The 16,789-nt window shown below is 37.5% G+C and overlaps 1 protein-coding gene and 1 long non-coding RNA gene across 2 annotated transcripts in view; one reads left to right on the forward strand and one right to left on the reverse strand.

The window, feature by feature from the left end:
- UMAD1 (UBAP1-MVB12-associated (UMA) domain containing 1) overlaps nt 1-16,789 on the forward strand; it is a 227,625-nt gene that overhangs the window by 176,702 nt on the left and 34,134 nt on the right. The gene's annotated exons all lie outside the window — the stretch shown is intronic.
- Nucleotides 11,278-16,789, reverse strand: part of LOC111181493 (uncharacterized) — a 153,697-nt gene continuing 148,185 nt past the window's right edge. Inside the window, exon 3 of the long non-coding RNA XR_002646516.3 lies at nt 11,278-13,033. This is a non-coding gene — a long non-coding RNA (uncharacterized LOC111181493). The remainder of the gene's footprint in view (nt 13,034-16,789) is intronic.

Consider the following 16,789-nt stretch of genomic DNA (forward strand, 5'->3'; position numbering starts at 1 on the left):
ATCTCCTGTATGCTTGTTTTTTTTGTTTTTTTGTTTTTTTTTGCGGTACGCGGTACGCGGTCCTCTCACTGTTGCGGCCTCTCCCGTTGTGGAGCGCAGGCTCAGCGGCCATGGCTCATGGGCCCAGCCGGTCCGCGGCATGTGAGATCTTCCTGGACCGGGGCACGAACCCGTGTCCCCTGCATCGGCAGGCGGAATCTCAACCACTGCACCACGACGGAAGCCCCCCTGTATGCTTTATAAATGTGGTGGGCAGGTGGGTGAAAAGTGACTCTTCCAAAATGAACACTGCAGTCCAGGTGAAAGATGTTACCTTCCTTCTCCCTGCACCTCACCCTCCTCCACGCAGCAGAACCAGAGACAAACCCTTACCATGCCTGACCTCGTCCCTTGTCATCTGCATTATTATAAAGGTTTCCTACGTGATATTCTTCCCTCCAGCCTTGCTCTCTTCTAAATCGACAGCTAGCAGTGATTTTTCTAAAATATAAATCTTATCATACCGCTGGCTCAGCTCCAGTGACTAACATCAGATAAGGTCCACACTGATTAGTGTGGCATTCAATGCCCTTTATGACCTGGGCTCTACTTACTTCCCCTTCTTTTACTTCTACCTCAGCAATTGATGCTACAGCAGTAACAAATACTGGTAGTCCTCGAATTTAGCATGCTAATTCATATCTCCAGCTTTGTGCGCACTCTTCCTTCTAACTAGAATGCCTATCCCCTTTTATCTCCCTAGCAGAGTCCCATTCATCCTTGAAAGCCCTGTATAGATATCATTTGCTCTGGGAGGCTTTCCCTAACCACCGTTCACTATTCTCAAAGTGAATTCTATTCTCCTACTTCAGCTCTTGTATACACTTGTGGTGTCACATACATTCCAGAGTGCTGTAATAGTTTATTTACATGTCTGTCTCCTGTAGAGGTTTGCAAGTTTTTTGAAGATAAGACATGATCATCGTCATCATCATCTCCAAATCTCTAGTTTCTAGCACAGAGCCTAGAAAATAGCCAGCACTGGAGAGGTGTTTGTGTGCCTGAATGGATCAACTGTCCACTTGGTAAAAACTTTAGGTAAATCCAGTCCTGTTGAACTGGTCCTGTGCTTTAGCTGCTCACTACCACAGTTTTGTCCTTTCTCTCACATCACTTGGTGAATAGAAAAGTGATTTTTAATTTTCAAATGAATAGCTAATCTACCAATGCTGTTTATTAGCTAACTATGGAATTTTCTTGTAGAGTAAATAAAGTACTCCTATAGAGAGGGGAGGTTATGGGCAGCCTTATGTAATAAACATAAGTTTGCCTTTGGCACCCTTTCCCTTCAGGTTCTGTATCTCTCCTTTCATTTTTTTTGTACCTTCTACTGCTAAGGCTGACCATCTGTCTCTTTGGGGTGGGAATGCAGTCAGGGGATGGGGATGGGGTTCAGGGGCCAGGAGAGGGAAGAAGAGATTCTTACTGTAGTAGCCTGACATTACTGCTTTCTTGACTAGTCTTCCTTTAGGGAAACTTACCTGTCCTGTGTTCCATCCCCTCAGGACCTACCCAATCACGGAAGTTAATAAATTAATTCGCAATGAGATATTCAATTACATTGATAGCCTAAAGTGTAACTCTTCTCAGACAGTATTTGCATTTTAACAGATGCTTTCAACTCCTGTCTCCAAAGAATGAATAATACTGGCGTGATATACTTTATTGATAGTCTATATAATACCAAGGAAAAGGTGTTTTTGAGAAAGCAGGGAACTTTTAATCACCCGTCAGATAGTATAACCTAGGTGCTGCCTGTGATGTGTCTGCACCTGGATGAATCAGGAATTGCATTTGATTGCCAGTAATGGACACTCAAATTAATGGTTTAAACAAATCAGGGGTTTTTTTCTTCATCTGAAAATGTGCTAAGTTAGGCAATTGAGAGCCAGTGTAATGACTCCATGATACCATCAATCCTAGACTCTTTATCTTTCTACTCCACCACCTTTAGTATGTGGCTTCCATATACTAGGTTGCCTCTTGATTACAATATGGCCACTGCATCTCCAACCACAGAAAGAGGGGATTGAAGCAAAAGTAAGCCCCCTTTAAATGGCTTTTCCAAAAGCCCCATCCAACAGCATCTCATTGGCTACCTCTACCAGCAGGAATGGCTGGGAAGTGTTGGTAGCTAGGCACATTGCCATGATTTATATCTATAACTAAGGAAGAAGGGGAAAAGCCCACTGGTATGTAACTAGTAATCTTACACCAATCCAAATGAGGGCAAATAATCTGTTAGTTTTTGCCTTTATGGGATCATTCAAATAAATACTTAGGACTAAAAATTAGTTTATTTTAGTTAACATTATAATTATGATAGAATTTCCTTTGAAGTGCACTTATTTAAATGAAATATAAATATAAAGAATTATAAAACTATTCAGGAAATATTTATTAGCATGCCCACTGTTTGCATAGTGCTATGCTCAGTGCCACAGAGATGAATGAATTCTTTTTGCCCTCAAGTGTTTTATCAGTCTAATAGTCCAGGACACAGACACATGAAAATTTAAATTATGGTGTATTATAGCATATGATTATGTGTTAATCATATGGTAAAAATGAAATGATATAATATAGCCTAAATTTTATAGAAGTCCAGATTTCAGAGAGTCATCACCATGGCTGCAGTGGCCAAGGAGGACCTTCTGCAAAAGGTGGGAGATGAATAGATGGGGACAGGCAAACAAAATGGCGGAGGTAGCCCCCCACCTTCGACTTGTACCACCTGTTGTTTTTAGGATATTTATATTAATGTATTTTATATACTTATATGCTTTAAATACTTTTAGTATTTTAAAATATTATTCATATTTTAAAAATTGACCCAAGTTTTAACTCGATACGTATATTTAAAGAGAAAATTTCACGCCAGTACTGTAAATGTAAAACCAACTTTCCTTGCCAGCTAAAATATGACTTAAGAAAATGATGATATTAAAATTTTTAAATACATAATGAAGTAGAAGTAATGGTAAAATCCAAATCAGACTGAGTTTTTTAGAGGGGAAATGCAATGTTCTGTGATCAGTCAGTAGTGAAGGGATATTTGGCTCAATGACTTGGTGTTTCAGACGAAGATGAGATTCTGCATCCAATAAGACAATTAGCTCTTAGTTGCTAAATCTGGTTCTTAGTGTTACTGTTAACCAGCAGCAAAAATTTCAATTCACGTGTATATAAAGTCAGAAATACATAAATAAATGTAACACCGTGTCTCATAGGTTGTTTGTAGAATGAGTTTTTAACCAAAATGATATAGATGACTTTCGTGGTAAGCATTTGTTTCAGGAAGTTGTGAGGCCATTTTCAGAGCTGTCCTCTTCTTTTGAATGTGTCAGGTTATTGAATAATGTTCTGAAAGTGTGAAAGTGGTAGAATAAGAGTTTCTTTGCCATTCACCACTACCATCTTCCTGGGAAAATACTTTCGAGAACCTTTTATCAAGTTCAAAATATTTTTACTGACTTCTTCATTTGAGATTTCAACCCCAGTGTTTTAAGAAGCAGAGTGGTTTTTGATAGTTGCTGGTTGGTTAAATGGATAAATGAGGCTGGAAGACTGCTTCCCAGAGCTCTGGTGTTCTGGATTTACATTTAGTAGTAATAATAAAAAATACTATTTATTGCTCTTCTTCTATGCTTAGGTACTGTACTGATTGCAGTGTATGTATATATCATTTAATTCTTCTCATTTTTACAGTTGAGAAAACTGATGGTTAGGAAAGTGAAATGTCTTGCCCCGGTCACTTAGCTAACATGTGGCCCAAACTTGAGTTCAGATTGACTCAATCCAAATACCTAACTGCCAAGTCACTGTCACTGAGTCATAGTCGGGGGCCACAGCTCTGCCTCAGGCCTTCCAGAGCCCCTCGTTCTGAGCTCACTGCAGCTAGGTCACTCCCCAGGGCCCCTACCCCCGCCAACCTCTTTGTATACACGTATATGCTCACACGTGTAGGAGCTGAGGGGCTGCCCCTAAAGGCTTTGATCCAGAGAAGAAAGGAGATGGCCCCTGACCTACCCTGTCCTCCACTCTGCCTACCTTCTTGCCCATGAAGCCCTCCTGAACCCCAGCCTCCCAGGGCCCCTCCTCCTCAGCACTTGCACAACCAGTGGTACAAACCCTCATTCCTCAGGAATCACTGACCAGGAGATCAGAGGGAATTAGGACTAGAAGTCCATCAGCCCAGATCATATAGGCCTTTGAATGTCAGATCTGAAACGTTGACCTCTATTTTGTATGTGACTAGGATGTCATTGACAATAAGGTTATCTTTAAATTAGAGTAGGTAAAAAATCAGTGGTTTCCCTTCAAACACAAAGATGGAACACTATTATAAGGGGTAGAATTTCTAATTCTATAACATTGACCATATAGTCATGTCATTTCCTTAGGGAAACGTTAAGTGCGTTGCAATATCTCTCAAATATTTTCTTGTTTTTTCTATCTATGGCAATTCTTAGCACTATTGCTATTGAGGATTTGTTTTTGGATTTAGCAGCTAGCAATTTTTCATAACAAATGTGGTGATAAGGGTAAATTATTTAGGAAATGGATTTTTCCTGGTGACATGTTTAAACTGTCATTTAATGAACAGCAGCCGTCACTAACACACCTGCATTTAACAGGCAGTCTAATACTAACAGCAATAAGTCTCTACATGTTTGGGGAACAGGTGATTTCTATTTGACTTTAATTTTTATTTAATTCTTAAATTTATTCATTTAACCAGTAAGTTTTAAGCATCTGCTTTGATCAGAGTTTTGCATTATCCCTGGCAATGTGGGAGGGAGATACAAAGACACTTAGTGGGTACAAATCCTTTGAATCTCTGGGGGAAAAAAATTAAAGCTCATTTTCCTTCTTATAAATGTAAATGAGCAGAAAAAGGAAAATGCAGAAACATGAGCTAGAAACATAACCATGGTGCTTTAGGTCTCATATCTGGAGTCTGGCTGAAAAATAGCACATTTCTTTTTTATTTTAAAAAAAGATAACATTTCATGTTCTAACTTTAAAAAGCAATGCTTTATACTTTTCATTGGTTAAAAATATGATACAAATATTTACTGATGAAAAATATGATATGTATGAAAAATATTTATGATATGTTAATTCAACTGACACTAGTCCTAGTACGACATTAGAGCAAACATGCAGTATCAGCGTGGATGTCCTTGGTCAGGTAGGATTTAGGGGTTCGAGTCATGTGCAATGCATCCTTTTCCTCACATTTAATTATTCACTAGGTTCTGTCAGAGACTCTTGTTTGTCCTCTCCTTTACCTCTGCCAGGACCAGAGATCAGACCCTCATCATCCCTCATCCAATGTATTAGCCTCCTGACAGATCTTTGACTCTTGATTTTCGCCTTTCTGATCTGTTCTTTACATGGTGTCAGAGCTTTATACTTTAAAAGAAAAAAGAGAAAAGAAAGAAAGAAAGAAAAACTTGTATTCCCATCTTCCCCTCCCCTGCCATATTATTTATAAAAATAATTATAAATTATGTCTATCCTTAAAATGTACGTTTTGTTGTTAAACGTGAATCCTCATATCACTCATTCTTAAAGAAGATATTAAGCTGACCCAAATACTAATGATATACATTTATAAGGAAATTTATTTGTACTAAATTAGATACTCTGGGCTGGTGTTAATTAGATGCTTCTGACTAGTGATTTGATGTAAATTCACAACAGTTAGAATTAAGGTAACATTAATTTTACTTGGTTTTAGCCCCTTACCTCATGTCTTTATGTCCAGCATGTCCTCATCTCACAGCTGCTATAGCCAGAACTTTCTAAGTACCCATCCCTTGCAGAAACTTACTCCTCTTACATATTTTTGAAAGTACCGTTTATTAGGGATGCATCACGTGATTTTCTGGACTTTTTTTCATTATCTGAAATATTTGATCATAAAACCAAAAGGAACAAAAAAGTTCTACTTGTTGGCTCCGTTCTGAATGCTATTTTCCTTTCAATAAAAGAAGTCAAAGTAGTGTCTAAATCACAGACCAGTTTTCACTATTCTTAAATGTGATTACTTACTTTTGCATTGGTTTCAGGCTCATTTTTGCTGATTATGGGAACCAGACTCCCATCGACCCTCCCCGGTAACCAGGGCCAGTGTTCAGAGCCAGGGGCTGGGAACTCCAATTCCCTTTGTGGCTTTTTGACAATTACCTAACTTTCCTGTATTTCCTCATTGACACCGTTGGGATAATTGCCTTTCATACCTCATAGTAGTATTGTGAGATTAATTAATGTTTGTAAAGTGTTTTCAGGATCAAGATGAAAGGTATTAATTTGTAAGCATGTGGTATTATTATAATTATTAGCAGTAATAGGGATGGCTCTTTAATGCAAATTTTCATCTAAGTGTAGTGTCATATTTTCAAAGGACAGTCTCTTCCTTTGTGGCCAGATGTGGATACAATTAACCCTTCACCCTTTATTTTGAAGATACAATTAGCCAATTGTGTGTGCAATTAGACGTGTATGCAGTTTTTGCCAGAAGAACTAATTACAGCCTTGGTAAAAGTCCTTTTGGAAGTGCTGGCCCTTTGAATCTTGACTGTCCCTATCTGTGTAATAAGCAATTTGTGCTAAGCATATTTTGGGGCCATGAAGGCTCCTGAATATTGAAGAATTGTTTTTGCCGTTACTGGAGAAAGATTTTACTTTCTTGAAGCCATAGCTTTGTCTTTTGCCATCAAGCCTAAAAAGCCTTTCACATAGTTCGGGTTTCAAAGGTTTTATTGATTTTTCTTAGTCTTGACATTCAGCTGAAAGATTTTCCACAGACTGCATTTTGTGAAACAGGTTTTTCTTTGGTAACTTTTTTTCTCCCTTGAAAACTCTATTTCCTTTCTGTCTTTAATCCAAACAGATCATCTCATATTCCCCTTACTCACCGAAAGCGAGTCAGGAACAGATTAGCACTGATCCTCTCTTCCCAGATATGGCCTCGTGACATCATTTTACAGGGGACTTTTAATCACTATAATGTAAATTCTATTTATAAGGGAGAGTAGAAAGACTACTGAAGAGACCAGGAAGATACTGTTTTATCTGTTTGTCTCCACTGATATCCTGTAATTAAGTGAGAGGGGAATGTTCATGGCTTTTAATGATACATTTAAAAACAGACTCTTTTGAAATGTCGACTCTTTAACACTTCTTGTCACTGATAATCCTTGAACCTGACTTTGTGTAAGGCAGGATCCTACCACCATGGGAGATTCAGAGATGAGCAAAGCACACTTGTCACCTTCTAGGAGCTTAGAATAAAGCGTTGACGATAAGAAAGGTGCTCAGGTCTGCAGACTGCCATCAGCACTGTACAAACAAAGTTCTGGGGGCGGGGGGCGGGGCTCCGGGGAGGTAGTGATCACACTGATCAGGCCAGGGGCGTCCACAGAAGCTTCTTAGGAGCTGCATTTGGACTAGGACCTGAAGGATAGGTCAACTTTTGATAGACTAGAGGAAACGTTTTTGTGTAAGCAGAAGTACCAAGCTGCTGAAAAGGAGGCAGGTTCAGGGAGCAGTGATTGGTTCTGCTAGAGCTGTAGTGACCTTGTAAAGGAAATGGCAGGAGATAAGACTGGAGAGAGAGCCTGGAGTCACACTGTGGAGGGCCCTGAAAGGTAGGTAGAAAAATTTATACTTAACTCAGCTGTCAACATGAAGCCACTATATGGTTTTGATAGAGTGAAATAACCAGAGCCATACTTTAAAATGAAGCTGGCCCGGGGCTTCCCTGGTGGCGCAGTGGTTGAGAGTCCGCCTGCCGATGCAGGGGACACGGGTTCGTGCCCCGGTCCGGGAGGATCTCACATGCCGCGGAGCGGCTGGACCCGTGAGCCATGGCCGCTGAGCCTGCGCGTCCGGAGCCTGTGCTCCGCAACAGGAGAGGCCACAGCAGTGAGAGGCCCGCGTACCGCAAAAAAAAAAAAAAAAAAAAAAAAAAAAAATGAAGCTGGCCCCAGCATGCCAGGTGAAGTGCAGCCAGGACAGACTAGAGAAGAGGAGATGCATTCAGAGAGGTCGCCAAAATTAAGACCAGAGCCATCTCTGGAGGGTTGGCACTGGGAGTAAAAAAGAGAGTTATTATCTCCAGGAGGTATGAGTTAGTATTTCTTGATCTTGGCAACTGTCCTGACATAGAGTCAAAGCACAGGAAGGAGCTGGGTCAAGATGACTGGGAAGAAAGAGGGAAGTAGCTTTCATTGAAATAGTGATGTCAGGAGCGGGGGCAGATTTAAGAGAACTCACTCTTGGGAATTACCACATGATGGCATGTTTATACAAATAGACAAAGATAGCAGGACAGAAGAAGATTAATTCTAGATAGCCAGTGTAATGTTTCCAGTAAGCCTAGTGGAAAAGAATTATATTTTATCTCAACAACAACAAAATCAACTTGTATTGCTGAGGCATCCTATTAACATGGCAAATGAGAGAATATAAACAGAAAGCTTGAAGACATTAAACAAGTACATTTCTTGGAGCCTATTAACCTTTATCCTATGAAAAACTAATTGGCAAGCTATACATATATGATAAATGTCCAAAATATAGCTCTGTGTGTATGCCTAAAGAATATATTTAGTCACTGAAAAGCAGCTAGAACATTGGTTTTTCAAGTTTCTATTTGAAACACTTGGAATGAAGAAGCCAGAGCAAAATAGTATTCTCATATCTAATCTTAGGAGAGTCTGTTCTCTATCTCATTCTGTCCAGCACTGGTTTCCAAGGAGGTTCTGTGGATAATATATCATGCTATCAGGTTCAAGAATGTGGAGATCTACCCGAGTATCCCTAACATCCCTAGATAACCTGATACAATTCTGTCATCCATAAATTTCCTATCCTTTTTCCAGCCTTTTAACGTTTTCAGGTTTCACCATGTCATTGAACAATAAATCTCATAATTCAGGAAACGATTACCAACTATCTTTTAAAAAGTCTTCTCAACCTTCATTTGTAAAATGAAAAGTCTGTAATGCACATGGTAGATGCTCTATTTATTTTTGGCCACGTTGGGTGTTTGTTGCTGTGCCCGGGCTTTCTCTAGTTGCGGCGAGCAGGGGCTACTCTTCGTTGCGGTGTGCGGGCTTCTCACTGCAGCAGCTTCTCTTGTTGCGGAGCACGGGCTCTAGGCGCACGGGCTTCAGTAGTTTTGGTGCACGGGCTCAGCAGTTGTGGCTCGCAGGCTCTAGAGTACAGACTCAGTAGTTGTGGCGCACAGGTTTACTTGCTCCGCGGCATGTGGGATCTTCCCGGACCAGGGATCGAACCCGTGTCCCCTGCATTGGCAGGCGGATTCTTAACCACTGCGCCACCAGGGAAATCCCTATGCACATAATTTTGGTTGCCTTTTTCCTCTAGTAATGAGGCATTGTGGAAAGACAGTGAGCTTTGGGATAATATCTAGTTACCTGTTCTGTAAAATGCAAATAATGAAACTTCATCCTTCCAGTTGTTTAGGCTGACTCTTTGGAGTTATGCTGACTCCTCTTATCTCTCATACCTACATCCAATCCCCTAGCAAATTCTGTTGAGTCTACCTTCAGTTACATCCAGAATCCATCACTTCTTGCCCCCTTCAGTCCCACCTCTGTCCAAGCAACCATCATCTCCTACCTGGATTACTAGAGTAGCTTCTTTTTATGTTTGTTTTTTGTTTTTACGTAATAATACTGGTAATTTTATTAATATCGTTTCCATCAATATGCTAGCAGTGCATATGACAGAGCTGGACTTCTAGCGCAGAGTGTGAGTTCAGGCTGTGCTATGATTTCATATCCTGTGGTTTTGGCGTATAGTAGCTTCTTAATTCTCTCTTCCATCCTTGGTGCTCTATTCTCAACTATGCAAAGGACATAGTGATTCTTTTCAAACATAAGGCAGATCACTTTCAATTACAAGCCAGAGTCTTCGGCCATAACCTCAAGGCCCCACACCATCTGGTCTCCCAATAGCCCCTCTCGCATTACCAATTTCCTTGTTCATGCTGCTCCAGCCTCACTGCCTCCCAGCTGTTCTGCCCCTGTCTCAGTGCCTTTGCATTGGCTGTCCTGGCCTGGAACACACTTCCCTCATCTCCTATCAGTGTCTGTTCCATTATCATCTTCTCAGGAAAGCCTTTCCTGACTGACTTTATTTAAAATATAATTCCCCAATTCTCTCCATCCCTCCTTTCTGCTTTATTTTTCTTCATATTACCTATCACCATCTATTACTAGACAATACATTTCACATGATTTTATTATATGTCCCTCCCAGTGCGTATATCAATGCCCGGCATAGTGGAGGTGCTCAGGAAATATTTCCTAAATGAATGAAAACAGCCCTACTTTTAGGCACTGATTATTATATGCAGTTATACATCAGAACAACACATATTTGCTCAATAAATGTTACCTTCATTCTTTCCCTTTCATTTTTCAAGGCATAGCGTATGGAGTTGCACACAGCATTCTGAAATCAAGTTTAACATAGTTTTTATGCAGAAAAGTCATCATTACTTAACATGTGACTATAGAACTGTACTGCACTAGTGTTTTCAGAAAGCATTCTTCCATTTTTCTGTCCACTCATTTAGGCTTATGAGGTCTTCCTGCAATGTATTTATCTGTTTGAGATTGTATTACTTAGAAGGTATTAGTTAATACATTTACAAAAACGTTAGACCAGTTGTAGTAACAGTTTGCAGACACTCAGACTTAAATTTTTTTTCCATCTAGAAAATGTCTATTCCAAATTTTTATTTCAATTCCATGAATTATTTTTCTAACACCTTTTGGGGAAGAAAAGCTTGTCAAAAACTTTTTTTCTGATGGAACCTTCAAGTACTTTAGTAATGATTATTTTCTGATTTAAACAATATATGTATACTTAGAAAATACTGTTTTGGGTACAAAGTTATTTCTATGCATATAAAATACACACATATACATTCAAGGAGGTAAATTATTCAGATATGCTACATTCTTATTTATGTTTTATCTACCTAATCTATCAAAGACTATTAGAAGTATATTAGTGACTACTAGTCACTCATCATCATTGTAATTCTATCATTTTCTGTCTGTATCTCTATGTTTTTGTTTTGTTTTGTCTATGTTAATCCTCTAATTTGATGTAACAAGATTTGGGACCTTTAAAGTTTATTATGGATTTTGTCTTTCATCAACAACAAAAATATTTTTATGTATATATATATATATATATATATATATATATTATTGAATGAAAGATTCTTTAAATTCTACAGTGCTTTACAATTTTTAAAAGTTTCACACACATGATATCATATAATCCCATAATAACCCTTTTCCCCCTACCCTATATTTCTTCTACATATTTTAAAAGTGTTTTGCTCTCACTTTTTACATGAAATTTTAATTGTAACCTCTATTTTCTTTTTGTTTGCCTTTTAATTTTTAATCTTTCTTGTGATTTCTAGTCATTTACTCATTCACTGATTGATACAACACATATTTATTGAGCTCCCTGACAATACAGGCATGAGCACGACAGCCATGGTCCTTTCTTATGTAGCTTATATTCTAGTGCAGAGAGTTGGGCAATAAACAAAATAATTCTAATAGTATTGTAAGTGCTATGAAGAAAATAAAATAGAATTATGTGCTAGCATGACAGGCAGCATGATAAGGTAAAAGTCTTATCTTTTATCCTTTTACTCCTTCTTATCTTTTAGTTAACGGAGGGGAATATTTTTGTCCTTCAATAAAGGGATTTAAAACACATTTATCAAAATAGCTGATATGTGTGATCTTACATCAGTTTTCTTATTTTAGGTTTTCTGGAGTCTCTTGCTTCCTTTTAGTTTTTGTTCTCTTCATTCCTATGGATAATATCTTTTTGGTTTTTTCTCCAATGATATGGAAGATGTTATTATTCTTTTTTATGTAAGTGGTTATTTTATAGTCGCTAAAAACATTCTATAATCTAAATTTTGCCTGTCACATCCAATAATTGTATCCTTTCCCCCTTTGTAACATGTAAAATGTAATCTTCCACACTCCTTCTTACTTATAGTCTTTATCAATATAATCTTAAAAGTTAGATTTTATTGGGCTTCCCTGGTGGCGCAGTGGTTGAGAGTCTGCCTGCCGATGCAGGGGACACAGGTTCGTGCCCCAGTCTGGGAAGGTCCCACATGCCGCGGAGCGGCTGGGCCCGTGAGCCATGGCCGCTGAGCCTGCGCGTCCGGAGCCTGTGCTCCGCAACGAGAGAGGCCACAACAGTGAGAGGCCCATGTACCGCAAAAAAAAAAAAAAAAAAAAAAGGTTAGGTTTTATTAATTATATTAAATAACTGTTCTTAATCTGGTTTTATATCTATAGCAATTACAGTGATTTATCTCCATATTTAACTGCTTTTCATGCTTACTATCAATCTTTATACAATAATTTTATCTTTCTGAATTTCTTAATTATGATGTTAAACATCTCTAGATTACTTTAAGAATGGCTTGAATATAGGTTTAAGCTCTTGCATATTTAACACTGGTTTTCTGTTGTTTTTACATATGAACAGTAATTTTACTGGCTATAAAATTCTTATGTCACAATTTTTGTTTTGCTCAAAACTACATATCACTCCACTGTCTTCTGAGTAGGTAACTTGTTTTTTCTGTTTCGTTCTTTAGTTTATTTTCCTTTGAAATTTAAAAATTTATCATATATAGCATAGTATGTGGGTCTCAAGACTCATTCTTTTTCAAAGTTAGTAGTAGTTTAGATCTCAGTTATCTTCCCTCTGTACTCTATTTGTCATTTGGTCTCTTTTAAAATTTTGCCATTACATTTTTCAGTTACTTGATAATACCTTTTAAAGGGTCAAAGAAACCTGAAGTCAAGAACTTACCTTAAATTTTCCTGGGTTGGTAGTGTCCTCAGGCTCAGGCAGAAGCAAACATAAATCCTTTCTAGGGAATCCCTTTTCGTCAAACCTAAAAGATTCTCATAGATACAATTCCAAGGAATATTAGTTCTTCAGTCAGAAATCATAAAATACAGAAGGAAACAAGGCTGGATGAGTGAGAGTTAACAAAAAATAGAAGAATCAGATCTACAGAGGTCTCAGATATCGGTATATCTCATACAATACAAAATAATTATGTTTACTGTATTTAAAAAATAAGCAGGCTTGAAAATATAAGAATCAAGAGACTTTTTAAAAAGATCTAGCATATTTGGAAAAGAACACAATGAGACATAAGGAATTAAAAATAGTCATTCAATGCACAGGTTGACATTTAGCATATTAGATACAAATGAGATTTTTATGGGTTAAAAGATCTAAAGGAGTTACTCAAAATGTAACACAGATACAGAAATGCAAATTGTAGCGTGGAGGATGCTAATATTATATATATTATAATAAAATAATAGCTATTAGTATAATAACTAATATTATAATGAAATGTGGAGGTCTAACATGAATCTTAACTGGAATTCCAGAAGCAGAGGGGTCAAAATCAGAGAATGGGGCAAAGACAGTATTTGAAAAGACAGGAGCTAATAACTCTCCAAAACTGGTGAAAGACATCAATCTTCAGATTTAAGAAGCCCCCCAAAATTCCAAAAAGAATGAATAGAAATCCACATTAGACATATCATAGCGAATGTACACAACACCAAAGACAACTAAGATATCTTGAAAGATTGCCTCAAATGAAAGTAGACTTAAAGCTGACTTGTCAATAACAACAGTGGAGCCAGAAGGCAGTGAAATAATATCTTCAAAGTGGTGAGAAAATATAATTGTCAATCTAGAATTTTATATTCAGCAAAATTTTAAGAATAAGGGTAAATAAAATTATTTTCAGATATATAGAACCTGGAAGAATATACACCAAGAGACCCTCTCTAAAAGAAATTCTAAATGATATACTCAGGCAAAAAGAAAATGATCCCAGATGGAAGACCTGAGCTTCAAAAAAGATTGATGAACTAAGAAAGTGGTTCATATGAGAATAAATCTAAGCTAAAGTTGATTTATAAAACAAAAATAGTAATGGCTTATAGCAAATAACTTAGGAAGGAAGTAGCTGAAATTAAAGCATTCTAAGGTCCTTGTTTTATGTAGGAGGATGGTAAAATCACTGGCATTTATTCTCTGTTAAGTGCATGTTAACATTTCTAGGGTAATCACTAAAAAGAAATAGCATAACTTCTAAATATAGTGGAGATTTTAAAAGGAATAAAGACATTCAGTCAACCCAAAAGAAAGGAAAAGAATAGAAAAAGAAAGAGAAGCACACATAAGATGGCAGAATAATTGCAGATATATCAGTCACTATAATATGTGTAAACTAACAGAATCCTCCTGTTAAAAAGTTTATTAGATTGATTGGAAAGATAAACTAGCTTAAAAGAACTCTACAAACAGTATTGTGATTTATATGAAACCCGTGTAGATTCTAAGGGTAGAGAAAGGTTTCAAGAAAAAAGATGACATAACTACAAATATAGTCAGAATAAACATTAAGGCAAAAGGTATTACCAAAGATAGAGGGTCACTAGGTCATGGTTAAAGGTTCATTTCACAAGGAAAATATGACCGTTGTAAAGTTGCTTGCCCTTAACAACATAGATTAAAATTATGTAAAGTAAAAATGGAAAGGAACACAAGCACAAGAATAAAAAGAAAAATCTGTCACTGGAGTTGAAGATTGCATTATACTTCTTTTAGTAATTGTTTTATCAAATAGCCCAGGGATCAGCAAACTTCTTCTTTAAAAGTACCATATAGTAAATATTTTATAGTAAATATGTTTGCAGGGCACATATTGTCTCTGTCATATATTTCTCTTTGCATTATTCTTAGTTCACTGGGCTGTACAACAGTAGGCTGTGGGTCAGATTTGGCTGATGGGCTACAGTGTGCTGACCTTGAAATAGACAGTAACAGTCAAGAAGAGGGTAAATGATTTGAGCAACAGAATTAACAAGGTTGATATTGACCACAAAGATGTATATAATGGACATTCTTCTCAAGGATGCATGGAACATTCATGAATATACTTTTAGAAATAATTTGGCCTTTCTTCATAAATTGAGCATGTGATTCCTTTATGACCTAGCAATTCCACTCCTAGGCATATATCCTAATGCACTAGTGGACATGTAGAAGAATGATCACAGTAGCACTATTCATGATAGTAGGAACAGGAAACAATACAAATATCCATCATCCACAGAGTGAATAAATAAATAGTGCCTATTCATAAATGGAATACTCAAAGGAAGGGAAAATGGATTTAAAAGTTCTTCACGTGGCAATATGGATGAATCTTAACATGGTATTAAGGGTATAAAGCAAGCCACAGAAGAATAAATACAACTATACGAAATTCGAAACACACCAAGCTATACAGTATATTGCTTAGAGCTATAAATATTTGTGATACAACTATACAGAAAAGCAAAGCAAGGCTATACACAAATTCAGACTATCATTATATAGAAAACCCTAAAGATGCTACCAAAAACTGTTAGAACTAATAAATGAATTCAGTAGAATTGCTGGATACAAAATCAACCAGACAATGGAATATTACTCAGCCATAAAAAACAATGAAACAATGCCATTTGCAGCAACATGGATGGACCTAGAGATTATCATACTAAGTGAAGTAAGACAAAGAAAGACAAATATATTACATTGCTTATATGTGGAATCTAAAAATTGATACAGATGAACTTATTTAGGGGCTTCCCTGGTGGTCCAGTGGTGAAGAATCTGCCTTACAATGCAGGGGACGTGGGTTAGATCCCTGGTCAGGGAACTAGGATCCCACATGCCATGGGGCAACTAAGCCCGCGCACCACAACTACCGATCTTGCGTGCCTCAACTAGAGAGCCTGCGTGCCTCAACTAGAGAGCTTGCGTGCCTCAACTAGAGAGCTTGCGTGCCTCAACTAGAGAGCCAACACTCTGGAACCTGCACGCCACAACTACAGAGGCCACACACTCTGGAACCCATGTGCCACAACTACAGAGTCCATGTGCTCTGGAACCTGTGCACCACAACTAGAGAAGAGAAAACCCACATGCCACAACTAGAGAGAATCCCGCGCACTGCAACCAAGAGCCTACGTGCCGCAACGAAAGATCTGGCATGCCTCAGTGAAGATCCTGTGTGCCACAACTAAGACCCGACGCAGCCAAAAATAAATTAAATAAATAAATAATCTTTAAAAAGAATGAACTTATTTATAAAACAGAAATAGACTCACAGACATAGAAAACAAACTTATGGTTACCAAAGGGAAAAGGAGGAGAGGGGTAAATTAGGAGTTTGGGATTAAAATCTACACACTACTATATATAAAATAGATAACGAAGAAGGACCTGTATAGCACATGGAACTATACTCAATGTGTATAATAACCTATAATAGAAAAGAATCTGAAAAAGGATAGATACATATGTATAACTGAATCACTTTGCTGTACACCTGAAACTAACACAAAATTGTAAATCAACTATATTTCAATAAAATTAAAACAAAAAATCAGTTGCACTTCTATACACAACAATGAACTATCTGAAAAAAGAAAATTTAAAAATCCCGTTTACAGTAGCATCAAACAATAACATACTTAGGAATAAATTTAACCAAGGAGGTAGAGGATCTGTACACTGAAAACTATAGGACATTGATGAAAGAAAGAAGACACAAATTAATGGAAAGATATCC

The sequence above is a fragment of the Delphinapterus leucas genome, chromosome 9, assembly GCF_059928025.1.
Source record: "Delphinapterus leucas isolate spDelLeu-1000000601 "Yukka" chromosome 9, BTC_Dleu_Yukka2, whole genome shotgun sequence".
NCBI classification, from domain to species: Eukaryota; Metazoa; Chordata; class Mammalia; order Artiodactyla; family Monodontidae; genus Delphinapterus; species Delphinapterus leucas.